We start from the raw sequence: 13,629 nt of genomic DNA, 5'->3' as shown, positions 1-13,629 counted from the left end.
AGGCTTGTACCTTGGAACCTAGGCCTATTTCATGGTTTGCGTTCTTGAGCTACCAGGCACTATTTTGTACAAATGAGCGGCCTGATGCAAGGTTTTCCTTGCTTTAATTACCCTGCTCCAGCTGCTTTATACTTGCAGTATAATTTAATTTATGCTGAGATTACTATATTTTCATGTCAATCCGTGTTCATTTTGACCACGAACCATGTGATGTCACTTTAATTCAGCGCCTGCAGCACAGCAAAAATAGACTCGGTGTGGAAACGATCTCTGCACTCCTGTATACACACTGCACCTGGAACGTATTGACGGACCGCATCCGCGTGCAGTGTGAAAGCTCTAATCTGTTAACATGGGTACGGAAAAAAATACGAACCGCATACGCACTGCAAGTGTGAAACATGCATTACACGAGCTTCGGACACTCCAGCAATAACAAAACACACGAAATCGCAAATCTCACTCATCCAAAATCTCAGAAATCACCAGTAGCGCGGTGCAGCACTCAGGAAGAGGAAGATGCACCTGGACGTTTCTGCATGGTTTGGATACTAGTGTATTACTACTGCTAGTGTAGCTATGTAGTTGTTGAGGAGTTACATTAATTCATCTCATCGACTTGCATGTACTGTCATCATGTTTAACTTTTACACAAGTTGATACCGTTCCATGAGGTCTTTATAAGACAGCTGTGGCATTTTTCGGTCAATTTCTGAACTCGCCTGTGCAGCAACGACGTTAGAACTGGTTAAACTACTGTTGTCGCTTGCGAAAACCAAATGGCGGTGCAGTGGGTGGAAAAGTGCAGATTAAGGGCCGCAAATATTATAATAAGATCCCCTTCCTAAATCAGAAGGGGAGTGAAATCTGATCGGCTTATTTTTTGACATGCTTGCAGAGATAGGCTTATCAAAACAAAGTTACTGGGTTGTCACTTTTCATGTTTTCTGGGTTGGTAGATGCACCGGGGACCAGATTATAAGACTTAAAGGGGTCATATAATGGCATTTTTGTACAAGTTAATATGTATCTTTAGGGTCTAAATGAAAACTTTGTAATATAATTTTATTAAAAATTCTCATTAGTATTGTAAGAAAACACTCATTTTACCTGGTCAAAATCAGCTGTTTTCAGCACGCCGTTTCAGTGCATATGCCTTTGAATGATAATAAGCTTTGCTCACTCCGTCCGTCTGTTCTGTGGGGCGTTTTGACAACGCACATGGTGTTGCCTTGACAACAGTTGAGGGTATATTTTGGAGAAAGATGGCAGCGGGAGTCTCGTAGGACACATCTGTGCAACCCATAGACAGTAAAAGAAATGGACACAGCGACCCCATTGATTTCAACGGAGAAGACTGAAGCCCGATTATTGCACTTCCTGTCTGATGGTTGAGCGACTGCGCTGGCTCAAACTGAGCTTGACGACAGTCTGACAGTTGTATATCTTCTAGTAGCTGTGCCAAGACAAATCTGAATCACCTAATTCCTCAAAAACGCTGTTGAAATATTTTGTCCCGTTGCTTTATGGACTCTCTATCTATGGGCTTCTCCCTTGACTTTATGCCTCTATGTCCCCCCGATTGCCTCATAGACAGTAAAAGATTGCCTGCGAGCTTCTCCTCCTGTCTATACAGAAATGTCTCTATTGTGCGACAGAAAGTCGTGTGGTTATGACGCAATCGTTAGCCTATTTTTACAAAAACGGCTTCTACGGGGCCATAACGTAAGATACAAAGTAATGGAGCCCTTTATACATTGTCGTGTTTCTTTAGAAAAAAATAATGGACAAATGAAGTCTTTGGACGCCTAAGATGTAAAGTTATTCGCTGTCAAAGTGACGCCAAAATGAATGGGAGTCAATGGAATGCCAACAGCAGGTAAAGTTCTGCTACAATGGCGGCCCCCGTTCGGCTTCAATTTCTGGCTGATGGATTACCCCCTTGGTGCAACCGTATCAATTTGAACCGGAGTCGGAGTCGCCCCCGGAACAAGATGACGGCCCCGAAGAAGTTCGACAATTGACCGTTCGCAAAGACCCGCCCCCTTTAGTTACTGTTGCTATGTCCGACAAGCCACTCTGCTCTCACGCCACACACCATGTTCTCATGGTGTGAAAAATACAACGCGGAGCAGAGCAAACTGACAACGCGCTGACAGACACAACAGACCAGGTAACCTTTGATATGAAACAAAGGAACAACTTTCAAATTTGGTCATTTTTAAAGAAATGTAAACAATAAATACCGTTTTGTGGCTCTTTAATGTGTCTGACAGATCGCTGTAGAGCTTAAAGCTGCTCGTGAACTGATCATCTCTTCCTTCTAGTTAATTTATAGCATAAAATAAACATGAATGAACAAGAAGGAATGTTATTTTAATCGCGTAAAGACATCAGTACACTTAGTTTTTCAAGTTAAAATCCTCCAATGTTAATCTACTAACTATCCTGACTTCCTTGTCGGACAAAAATGGCGGATTATGATTGGTAAGTCACCTGTCAATCAAACTCCTTGCGAAGGGTCGATTAAAGCTGCGTTCCAGGCAGGTTTTTGAGCATGTAAATCACGATTTCAAACCACGACTCAAGACTTTGTAGCCTTCCAGGCCAGTCACGCCTAACTACCTGAGCGCAAAATACATACTTATTGTTTCAGACACATAACATTGTAATACATAATCGTGTGTGTATTATTATCATCATTATTATATTATTATTAATTTGATTGCAACGTTATATTGTCCTAAAGTATATTCTCACCGTGTACCGCCTGCAGAAACACTGCATCCGTAGGGGCTGCAATTGGTGTTTTGTATGGTTTCGCGGGCTATGTGACTTCAGAGCTTGTAACTGGGAGTACATCGATCTAGTACGAGTTCACGGGTGGGAAGTCACGGGTTTGACTGCCGTTCCAGTGCACTTTCACAGGTATAAGGTTGGAAAAACACGGGTTACAGGTTGCCTGAAACGCGGCATAAGGCTCGAACAGGACGTTACTGAATGGTTGGTTAACGTAATGTCAATTTGATCTATTTTTGTATGTACTGGCAGGGTTTTTAATAACACATTAACCATAACGCGTTGTTCATTATAAACGTGGGATTATGAATTATATTGAGAACGTCCTAACGTTACAGAGAAAACATACCGTAATATACCCTGTGTGTAAACATTACCCGCATTCATCGCTAAGCGTGCAAGCGATTTGCAAAGATTAATATTTAAAGGTTAATAAAACGTTACACTCACTTCTTCTGGAGGTGCAGCAGGAACACGAATAGTTGGTACCGATTCTGTTTTAATCGACCCTTCGCAAGGAGTTTGATTGACAGGCGACCAGCTTTTCAAAACCAGATTTACACTGAACCTCGTTTAGAAAGCAGTCTGGTGAGAAATGATTAGCGCAAACATAAAAGCATTTACGTAGATCGTTGGGAATATTCCCTTCAAAAATAAAACTCAGCCACTGCGTCTTCAGCTGTTCAAATTTAGGAACACCAAAATGACTGCTGTGTTCCTTATTACACCCAAGAACAGAACACCACAATCGCTTAGACATAGACATCTATGCGTTTAGACGCCATTCTGCTCCAGTGTATCAACAATGGCGGAATACGATGACAGCTCACTCAGAGCGGGTCTGTGTTGAAACGCTGCTGTCAATTACCAATCGTGGGAAGGGTGTCTGATTTAGTGACGTCACAAAATCGAACGGCTCAATTTGAGGCAGGGGAAAACATATAAGGAGATTAAAACAAAAACACTTGATGGATTTTTATCATTATATGATGGTTGTGTACAGGCACTGCCAACACACATTTCAGTACAATCAACTTGTAAAAGTGCATGTAACATTATAGCTTTAAAGCTACAGTAATTTGTTTAGCCGCTATGGTTCGCTAACCTCTTAAAATAACAAAGGCATAGATTGTTGACACAGTAAATAAGCGGAATTATGGAACTTGTCGTCATGCCGATGGATCTAATAGTGTTTAAGGGAAATAATGTTTATGGATGTGTGAATACATTCACGTTTTTTAACATGACTGTGGTATGAAGCAGTTCGCGAATTCTGCTAATGAGAGACAGATATCAGCGCCACATGCGTGCCGGTGTTGTCCACGTCTGTTGTTTTCATGATATGTCTCCTTTACTAATTTCACAAAAAATCAGTTTGTTTTACATGATAAAACGATGCATATTGTGCTAAAATTCAAGATGGAGGAAAAAAACCTTCAAAACTTCTCAATACCTTTACAATAAGGTTTCATTTGTTAACATTAATTAATGTATTAGCTATGAACTAACCATGAGCAGTAAATTTGTTATTGTGTTAATCTTTGTTAATGTTAGTTAAAAAAAATACAGCTGATCATTGTCTGTTCATGTTACTTAACTGTTAACTGTTAACAAATACAACTTTAAACTCAATTTTAATAATGTATTAAATGTTGAAATTAACATTGACTGAGATTAATATAGCTATAAAAGTGTATTTTATTATTAGTTCAAGTTGTAAACTAATAACTAATGTTAACTAATGAAACCTTATTGTAAAGTGTTACCAAATTATAACTGATTGAATTCAACCAACTTGAAATTAAAACAAGGTTTTACTGATGCCTAACAGTAGATATAACCTGCAGGGTAAAATTACTTAATAAGTGTGATATACCCTTTTTGTTTTATATGATAAAAGTCCTTTTCCACCTTGATGTAAATATTAACAAAAATGTATCCATTACCCTTACTTAATTTTACACACAAATTAATTTAGTTCATTCAAAATAAATTAGTTTAGTTGGGTTAACATAATTTGGTTTAAATTAATTAGTCAAACTAATTTTTTTTAAATGTTGATTTAACTTTTTTTAAAATTAATTTACTGAGGCTTAATTTTCAATCAGGATGAGTTGTTCATCATTAAACAATGTCTATAATGAATGCCTAAGAAAAGACTGGTGTCAACACTGACGTTAGCAAAACACTGAGTGCCCACAGCAGCACAAGCACTACTCTTCAGCACAATGCCAGCCACAAAATTCAATATCAGAATCTCCTCTAAATCTCCAACATAACTGAACATCAAACATTAACAAACTACCAACATCTTTTCCTTTACTGAAAAACGCATAACATAACATGTAATCCCTAAATTTACTCTCCTAATGCAGTCCCTTTCAAAGCATGCTGGGAACTACAGATCCACTGCCCAATGGCTGTCTTTCTCAAAAGCATTGTGAGCTAAGTTGATCGTATGTGGCAATGGTTCTATGATCTACTGAGGCCTACGATACTTTTGGGAAACGTACCCCAGTTAGCATTATTCATGTAGTTTTAATACAAATGATTGGAGTAAACTTCACTTTTAAATAAATTAGGTGGATTGAACACAATTAATTTAAGTTGTGATAAAATGTTGAATTGTGTTACTTTAGCTCATTTTAATTAATTCAACTGAAGAGGCAAAAATAACTTTTTTTTGAATGTATATTTGTTTCAAAATGCCAGTTGTGATTTTCACTTTGATGCAACATAGAGGCTCTGTCCCAAATGGCACACTCCGGACTTGTGGACTTCCTCAGAGTCCACACTTTGGTGACGTCATGTGGTGCAGACATATTGGGCCCTTGGCGCGAGTCCACTCGATCGAGCCTTATCCCTCTCCATATGGAGCCGAATAAACTGAAAGGTCATCTCATCAGTCCCTTTATTAGATCAAAATAAAAAATATCATACACAAATATTATACTATTTAGCATCGATCGAGAACAGGATTTCTTTTCCATGTCCATGTTCCATGTCCATCTCCATGCCAACTATACAGCCTGCTTTTACAGTTATATATTTTGATATTGTGTATGGAAAGATTCTAGCTGGCTGTGTACAGGCCGCCATGCTACGGTTTCGTAGAATTCTTGAAAACTTGAAGAGTCTGTTGGTTTATTTGTATAGGTTGTATAGTATTTACAGTCATTACGTTCCTGTGTATATTGCGTGAATGACGGGTGGTTGGGCAGATAATGTGTTTTGCGGTAGTTGGTATGCCATACGGAACCGTTGCCACTGAAACTGCATATTAACGCACCAGTGGGGCTCGACAGCCTAAGTCAAACGGGTTGGCGTGTATGGTTGGGTTGCGGAGAGATTGTGAGATTGTGGTTAGGTCTCATCAGGAGGAGGAATGTAGAGGTCAGTAAGCTGGGCTGAGTTGAGTGGGGGACGGAGGGGGGTGACTCTGGGACGCCAGAGTCACTCTTGAGGTGTCGTGGGCTAGTCGACGAAACACTGAGGATGGAAGGTAGCCACTTGAATACCCTAGAGATGTCCCCTACTCAGCTCAATCCAGACGGTTGTCATGGGGGGACCGCACTGTGGTTGTAGCCGTTGTGTGTGCTGACGCGTGTTAACACCAGACAGAAGGAGATTTACATCACGATATGGAAAGAAGCGTAAATGGATGGAGAAGCATAGGTTACTGTAAAGCTATGTCTTAGTTGGTGCTTATATTGGCGAAAGCCGAGTACAAATCAGCATGAAGTTTTAACATCTACTCTCGTGTAATGGAAATCATGAAGATCTGGATACGTCCAGTGACTGCAGTGAATAGTGCTGCTGGCAACAAGGGAAAGACCTTGTGACAGCCTGGAGACACAGCTGACACGAGGAAAGATACCCCAATGGGGCTGGTAAGGGTTAGTTACCCTTGTCGGGAGTATCCAGCTCTGTGTTTACAGGATGCTGGAGACACCCGCCCAAGGCTTCTGAGAAATTAAAGAGAAAAATACCCCTAGAGTCTGCGAGAGCAGGGGCGGAAGGTGACTCAATGTTGGACAACATGGTTAACGACGTTGGAATGGAAATGGATATGAGTATGGAGAGTACTTCACAAAAGACTAGTTCAGGTTCTGCAGTTAGCAAAGTCATTGAACTCCAAGCTTGTGTCTGTGGCTGGAGCAAGGCGACAACGGTCAGGGGGTTGAAGATTCATCAAGGGAAAATGAAATGCTTGAGGGAGAAGGGACAAGGGCCTCGCATTGATCAGTGCTTCTTACGAAGTCAGTCAAGTCAGTTGAATGAAATCCAGCGACAGGAAGCAAACCACAGTTCGCAGGATATCACTACCCCTCTCAGAGAGGAGATGAGGGTTTGCACAGCTAGTGATGAACACATTGATAGTTGTGAACCCGGTCAGACTAACTAGCATAAGAGAGAAAAGAACCTCAACGGGCATAGGCCTGGCGTTAGATGGCCAAGAGCTTGTGAGAAAACTGCATTGGACACGGTAAACACAGATCTATGCTTTGCATTGGAAAGATTAACTGGTACAGTTGAAAAGAAGCTGGATAAATTTGGGGACATCATTTACGCATATGGAAGTGAGAGGTTTGGTGTGGAAAAAAGGAAGGAAAAAGTACAAACTACTCCTGCTGTATCTAGACGGCAGCAGAAAATTGAAGGGTTAGTTAGAGAAAGGAGACAGCTGAGGAAGCAATGGAAAAAAGCAGAACAAAGTCAGAAGGAGGGACTCAATCTCTTACAAAGGGCCATAAAAGATAAGCTTGCAACATTACGCAGAGCTGAGCGCCTACGAAAACGTTACAAAAAGGTGCGTGCGAGGGCTACTTTCTATAAAGACCCATTCAAATTCGTAAAGAAGTTATTCATCAGTGAGAAGAATGGCACTTTAAAAGCATCTAGGGTTGAGCTAGAGAGATATTTGGAGGAAACGCATACAGATGCAAAAAGGCATGAGCCTATGTCAATTCCGTCAGATATCCCACCTATTAATCCAGCAGAATACCAAATGGAGGTCTGTGCACCTAAGTGGAAAGAGATAGAGCAGGTTGTGAGAAAGGCAAGGGCTTCATCATCTCCAGGGCCTAATGGAGTTCCGTACAGAGTGTACAAGAGTGCTTCAGGAGTTCTACGAATTCTGGGGAAATTGATAAAAGTGGCATGGGAAAAACAGGTTGTACCTAGAGCATGGCGCCGAGCAGGTGGAGTCTTTATATCTAAAGAAAAAGATGCTACAAGCATCAGTCAGTTTCGTCCTATTTCACTATTAAACGTCGAAGGTAAGATTTTCTTCAGCATTATTGCGCAGAGATTGTCAACATACCTATTAAAGAAGGGCTTCATTGACACTTCAGTTCAAAAAGCGGGCATTCCAGGGTTCTCAGGATGCTTAGAACACATCAATGTTATCTGGCAACGAATTCAATCAGCTAAAAAGGAGAGGAAGGAGCTCCATGTGACATTCCTGGATTTGGCTAATGCATATGGTTCAGTGCCAAATGAGCTTCTTTGATTTTTTTAGAGTACCAATGTCAATAACAAATTAGTGAAAGCCTATTTTGGAGATTTAGAAATTTAGTTTCTGAACTTCAAAATTCAGCACCGCATGGCAATGCTTAGAGGTTGGAATAATGGCAGGATGCACCATTTCTCCACTGGCTTTTACCATGGCAATGGAAGTAATCATTAGGGCATCAAGATGGGTAGTAGGAGGAGAGCGCTTGGCTTCTGGGATGCGACTACCACCAATCAGAGCATACATGGATGACATGACAACCATGACTACAACAGTAGCCTGCACTAATCGGTTATTGGGGAAGTTAACAGATAATATCGAATGGGCACGAATGCAATTTAAGCCCTCTAAATCAAGGAGCATCTCGGTAGTTAAAGAAAAGGGAGTAGATAAAACATTCTTCATTAATGGTGAGGCAATACCAACAGTTTCTGAGAAGCCAGTGAAGAGTCTTGGGAGATGGTACGATGGGGATCTAAAGGACACAGTTCGAGTGGGAGAAGTTAGACGACAAGCAGTGGAAGGGTTGAAGAGCATAAACAGCTGTGCTCTTTCAGGCAAACTAAAACTCTGGTGCTTTCAGTTTGGTCTACTGCCAAGGTTGCTGTGGCCACTGACTGTGTACGAGGTTTCTTTGACAACAGTGGATAAGCTGGAAGCGTTAATAAGTTCATGCATCAGGAAATGGTTGGGAGTTCCACGCTGCCTCAGCAGGGTGGGACTTTATAGTAAAGGAGTATTGCAGCTGCCAGTCTCTGCTTTAACCGAGGAGTTTAAGTGTGCCAAGGTCAGACTGGAAATGACTTTAGCAGAGTCACGCGACAAATGTGTAAGGGAGGCAGCCCCTGTGGTAAAAACTGGTAGAAAGTGGTCACCAAAGAAATCTGTAGTAGAGGCAAAGGCTGACCTTCAAATTGGGGATATCGTGGGACAGGTACAGCATGGAAGAGGGGGTTTTGGGCTCAGTTAAGCTCCTCCTAAATAGCACAAGGCAGGCCCAGCTCAAAGGAGGAAGCTGGTACTCAACAAGGTGCGAAAGCAGGAAGAGAGGATGAGATGTATAAAGGCCATTTCCCAGGCCAAGCAGGGAGAGTGTATGAGATGGGAGAGTGTGGAACAACGCAAAATGGGCTGGCAAGACCTTTGGTCAATGGAAGAGAGTAGGATCAGTTTCCTTATTAGGTCAACATATGATTTTCTCCCATCACCGCAGAACCTAAACCTTCGGGTAGGAGAGGATCCCTCTTGTCCTTTGTGTTCATCACCTGCCACATTAAGGCACATTTTGACTGGATGTAAGGTGGCTCTCAGCCAAGGTCGGTTTACTTGGCGCCATGACCAAGTATAGTGATGTTTGGCTTTAGCATTGGAAGTAGTATGACCAATAAGTTGCCACCTGTTCTAGCAAAACATTACACGCAGAAGACAATATTCTTCCGCCCAGGCGAGCAACCACCAAGAAAAGGTGCTAACACCAATTCTCGCCCAGGAACTGGAAGCTGCTAGGGACTGGAAGATGCTGGCTGATCTTGATCAACGGCTTATTTTTCCACCTGAGATTGCAACCACTAACCTACGACCAGATATTGTTTTGTGGTCTGGATCAGCACGCATTGTTCAACTGATAGAGTTAACAGTGCCATGGGAGGATGCAGTAGATGAGGCATATGAGAGGAAGAAACTGCGGTATGCTCATCTGGCCACTGAAGCAGAACAGCGAGGATGGAGAGTCCAGGTTTATCCAGTGGAAGTGGGTTGTCGAGGTTTTGTGGCACACTCTACAACCCGGTTCCTCAGAGACGTCGGATTCAGTGGCCAAGAGTTGTGTCGCACAGTAAAGAACCTATCTGAAGCAGCAGAAAGGAGCAGCAACTGGCTGTGTTTGAGACGAAAAGATTCTAGCTGGCTGTGTACAGGTCGCCATGCTACGGTTTCGTAGAATTCTTGAAAACTTGAAGAGTCTGTTGGTTTATTTGTACAGGTTTTATAGTATTTACAGTCATTACATTCCTGTGTACCGGTATATTGCGTGAATGTCAGGTGGTTGGGCAGATATTGTGTTTTGCGGTAGGTGGTATGCCATACGGAACCGTTGCCACTGAAACTGCATATTAGCGCACCAGTGGGGCTCGACAGCCTTAGTCAAACGGGTTGGCGCGTATGGTTGGGTTGCGGAGAGATTGTGAGATTGTGGTTAGGTCTCAGCAGCAGGAGGGATGTAGAGGTCAGTAAGCTGGGCTGAGTTTAGTGGGGGACGGAGGGGGGTGACTCTGGGATGTCCGAGTCACTGTCGAGCCCTCTTGAGGTGTCGTGGGCTAGTCAACGAAACACTGAGGACGGAAGGTGCCCACTTGAAGACCCTAGAGATGTCCCCTCCTCAGCTCAATCCAGACGGTTGTCATGGGGGGACCGCACTGTGGTTGCAGCCGTTGTGTGTGCTGACGCGTGTTAACACTAGACAGAAGGAGATTTACATCACCATATGGAAAGAAGAGTAAATTGATGGAGAAGCATAGGTTACTGTAAAGCTATGTCTTAGTTGGTGCTTATCTTGGCGAAAGCCGAGTACGAATCAGCATGAAGTTTTAACATCTACTCTCGTGTAATGGAAATCATTATGCCACCTGGGCATTAGACAATAGATACATGCTTATTTAATGATGTATTGTACATAATAATACATAATGTTCCATTTGAACTAAGATTACAATTTAAACACATAATGAAAATGTGCGTGAGTTTCAGATGAATTTACAGATTTAAATATTCATACTACGTTAACATATGACTCAGTAAAGCCCTGACATTCGGTTCTATTTATTTAATGATTCATAATGTGATCGTATTATTCAGCGCGCTATTATAGCCTATGTTTGAGACATCAACCAGAAACTAACATCAACCTATAAACTGTATGTAATAACTGATAAAATGTACACCTAGGTCATAAAAACCGTAATGATACTTGCACTTAAATATTTTCTTCTCAGCCATGTTGTCTAATTGGCCTTTCGCAAGGATTCCTGGGTAGTTAAAGTGTGTGGAGCCTGCATCCATACGGGCTTTGCTTAAGAACGCTTCAGGGGTACAAAGGGGGCGCTACTGAGCACACTTCAAAGCGTTAACATGATGAATGGGACGGCCTACAGACTCGTAGACTCAGCGAGCACGCTCAATTTAAGTCCACGAGACCGAAAATCCACATGAAGTGCGCCATTTGGGACAGGGCAAATGCGTATAATAACCTCAAATCACAATTTCTCATTAAAGCAAAATTCCCCAAGCAGCTAGGAACAGCCAAACAAACCTTTTCTTTTTCTTTGTCCTTCAGCAGATGTTCTTACACGAGTCATGACTATACTACCCTCTATAGGTCTGGTGCAATCAGTGTGCATTTGTCAAATGTGTCCATCCTGAGCTTTATTGGAAATTGTATGTTGGGTCAATGTAACTCAATTAAGTTAAAACAGCATTCCCTTGTTTTATGTTACATAAACCTGATTGAATTACGTAACAACAAAAGTAGATTTTAGGTAGAATCAGGTTGAAATACCTCAGCAACAACTGCACGTTCACTTTTACAGTGTGTGTTTAACACAATTAAGTACACTTTTATGAAGTGCGCTTTGTAATAATTTCAAATTCAATACAGTACATGTTAAATAATTGTTTTAATAATATTTTGTTGTGCTTTAAAGAATTACACTTATTTTTATGTTGACACTAAAGCACATACAATACTTGATTATGATTTTTACTGTAGTTTATTTTTCAATATTACATTTAAAGTTAACATAATACATGACATTACAAGTTAATTAATTACATTAAAGTATATTTTACTATAGGACACGTGTGTGAAATTGATGAGAACTGGCTTCATACATCCAATAAAAATCACCTTTAAAGTCCTGTAGTCAATCATTTTATCTATTAAACTGATCTTTGATAATCCAAAATGACAGATTTAAGTGTTTTTTCATTGAAAAAATTCTTCATGCCTTAAAATACCTTGAATGTTACTCTACACCCTTGCCTCATTTATGGCACTTTTCCACTACATGGTACGGTACGGCACGGTTCGGTTCGGCACGCTTTGGAGCTTTTCCACTGCATAGTACGGTATGGCTCGGTATGGCTCACTTATGGCGCTTTTCCACTGCATGGTACGGTACGGTAGGGCTCGCTTCGGCTCGCTTTAAATGGTACCACCTCTCTTGAGGTTCCAAGCATACCGTACCGATACTAAAATGTGACGTGAAAACACTACAGATCACTGATTGGTCAGACAGACAGAATCGTCACTACCAGCGTAATTGTTTTTGCGAGACATCAAACCCGCTAGATTTAAATAGCCAGTAACAGCCACCGCTGTAGCACCTGTTTTAAAACTACTTGCTTGACTTGCTTGAAAAAAAACGTCCAAAAAAGAAATGGCTGAATCGTGGTCAGTGGACGAGAAGTGCAGACGTTCCTCTCGGGTTGCCGAGGAGCGGATAAACGATAACGATCAGTCATAATCCCACCCACTTTGAAGCGGTACTAACTGCAGTGGAAAAGCAACGAGCTAAAGCGAACTGAGCCGTGCCGCGCCGAGTCGTACCACGCCGTGGAAAAGCGAAGCGAAGCGAGCCGAACCGTGCCGCGCCGAGCTGAACCGTACTGAGCCATACCGAGCCATACAGTACTATGCAGTGGAAAAGCGCCAAAGCGTGCCGTACCGAACCGTGCCGTACCGTACCATGCAGTGGAAAAGCGCCATAAATGAGGCAAGGGTGTAGAGTAACATTCAAGGTATTTTAAGGCATGAAGAATTTTTTCAATGAAAAAACACTTAAATCTGTCATTTTGGATTATCAAAGATCAGTTTAATAGATAAAATGATTATCGTTAGAATACGCAGACCTATGAATATGCAAATTAGCCCCGCCTCCACTCACACCAGCTCAGAGATCCACTCGTTGATGATCACATATTGACCTGATTGGTTACAAGGTAGTTTGTGACGTCAGAAACACCAGCGATTTCAAACCGCATTTTTGAGACTGTCTTTGGTTCACTGCAGTTTTAAGGAGAAAATACTCAGCAATGGTGTTGACTTATGAATTTACACATCAATCATATTAAAAACACCACATAGATATATAAACAACATTAAAAACTTGATATTCACAACAGGGGGACTTTAAGAAATGTGAAGAAATGTAACCCAGAATTGTGAAGTTAGTTCTGGGAAAAGCACTAGAAGCAGTTGTGCCAGATTTCATATTTCATTGTGCACACATTTTAGGTTTAAGTGCCCAAATACTTTAGCC

Source organism: Siphateles boraxobius, unplaced genomic scaffold (assembly GCF_051911475.1).
Source record: "Siphateles boraxobius isolate OS27281-9 unplaced genomic scaffold, OSU_SipBor_1 43, whole genome shotgun sequence".
Taxonomy (NCBI): domain Eukaryota; kingdom Metazoa; phylum Chordata; class Actinopteri; order Cypriniformes; family Leuciscidae; genus Siphateles; species Siphateles boraxobius.
Note: the sequence above shows the minus strand (reverse complement) of the source record.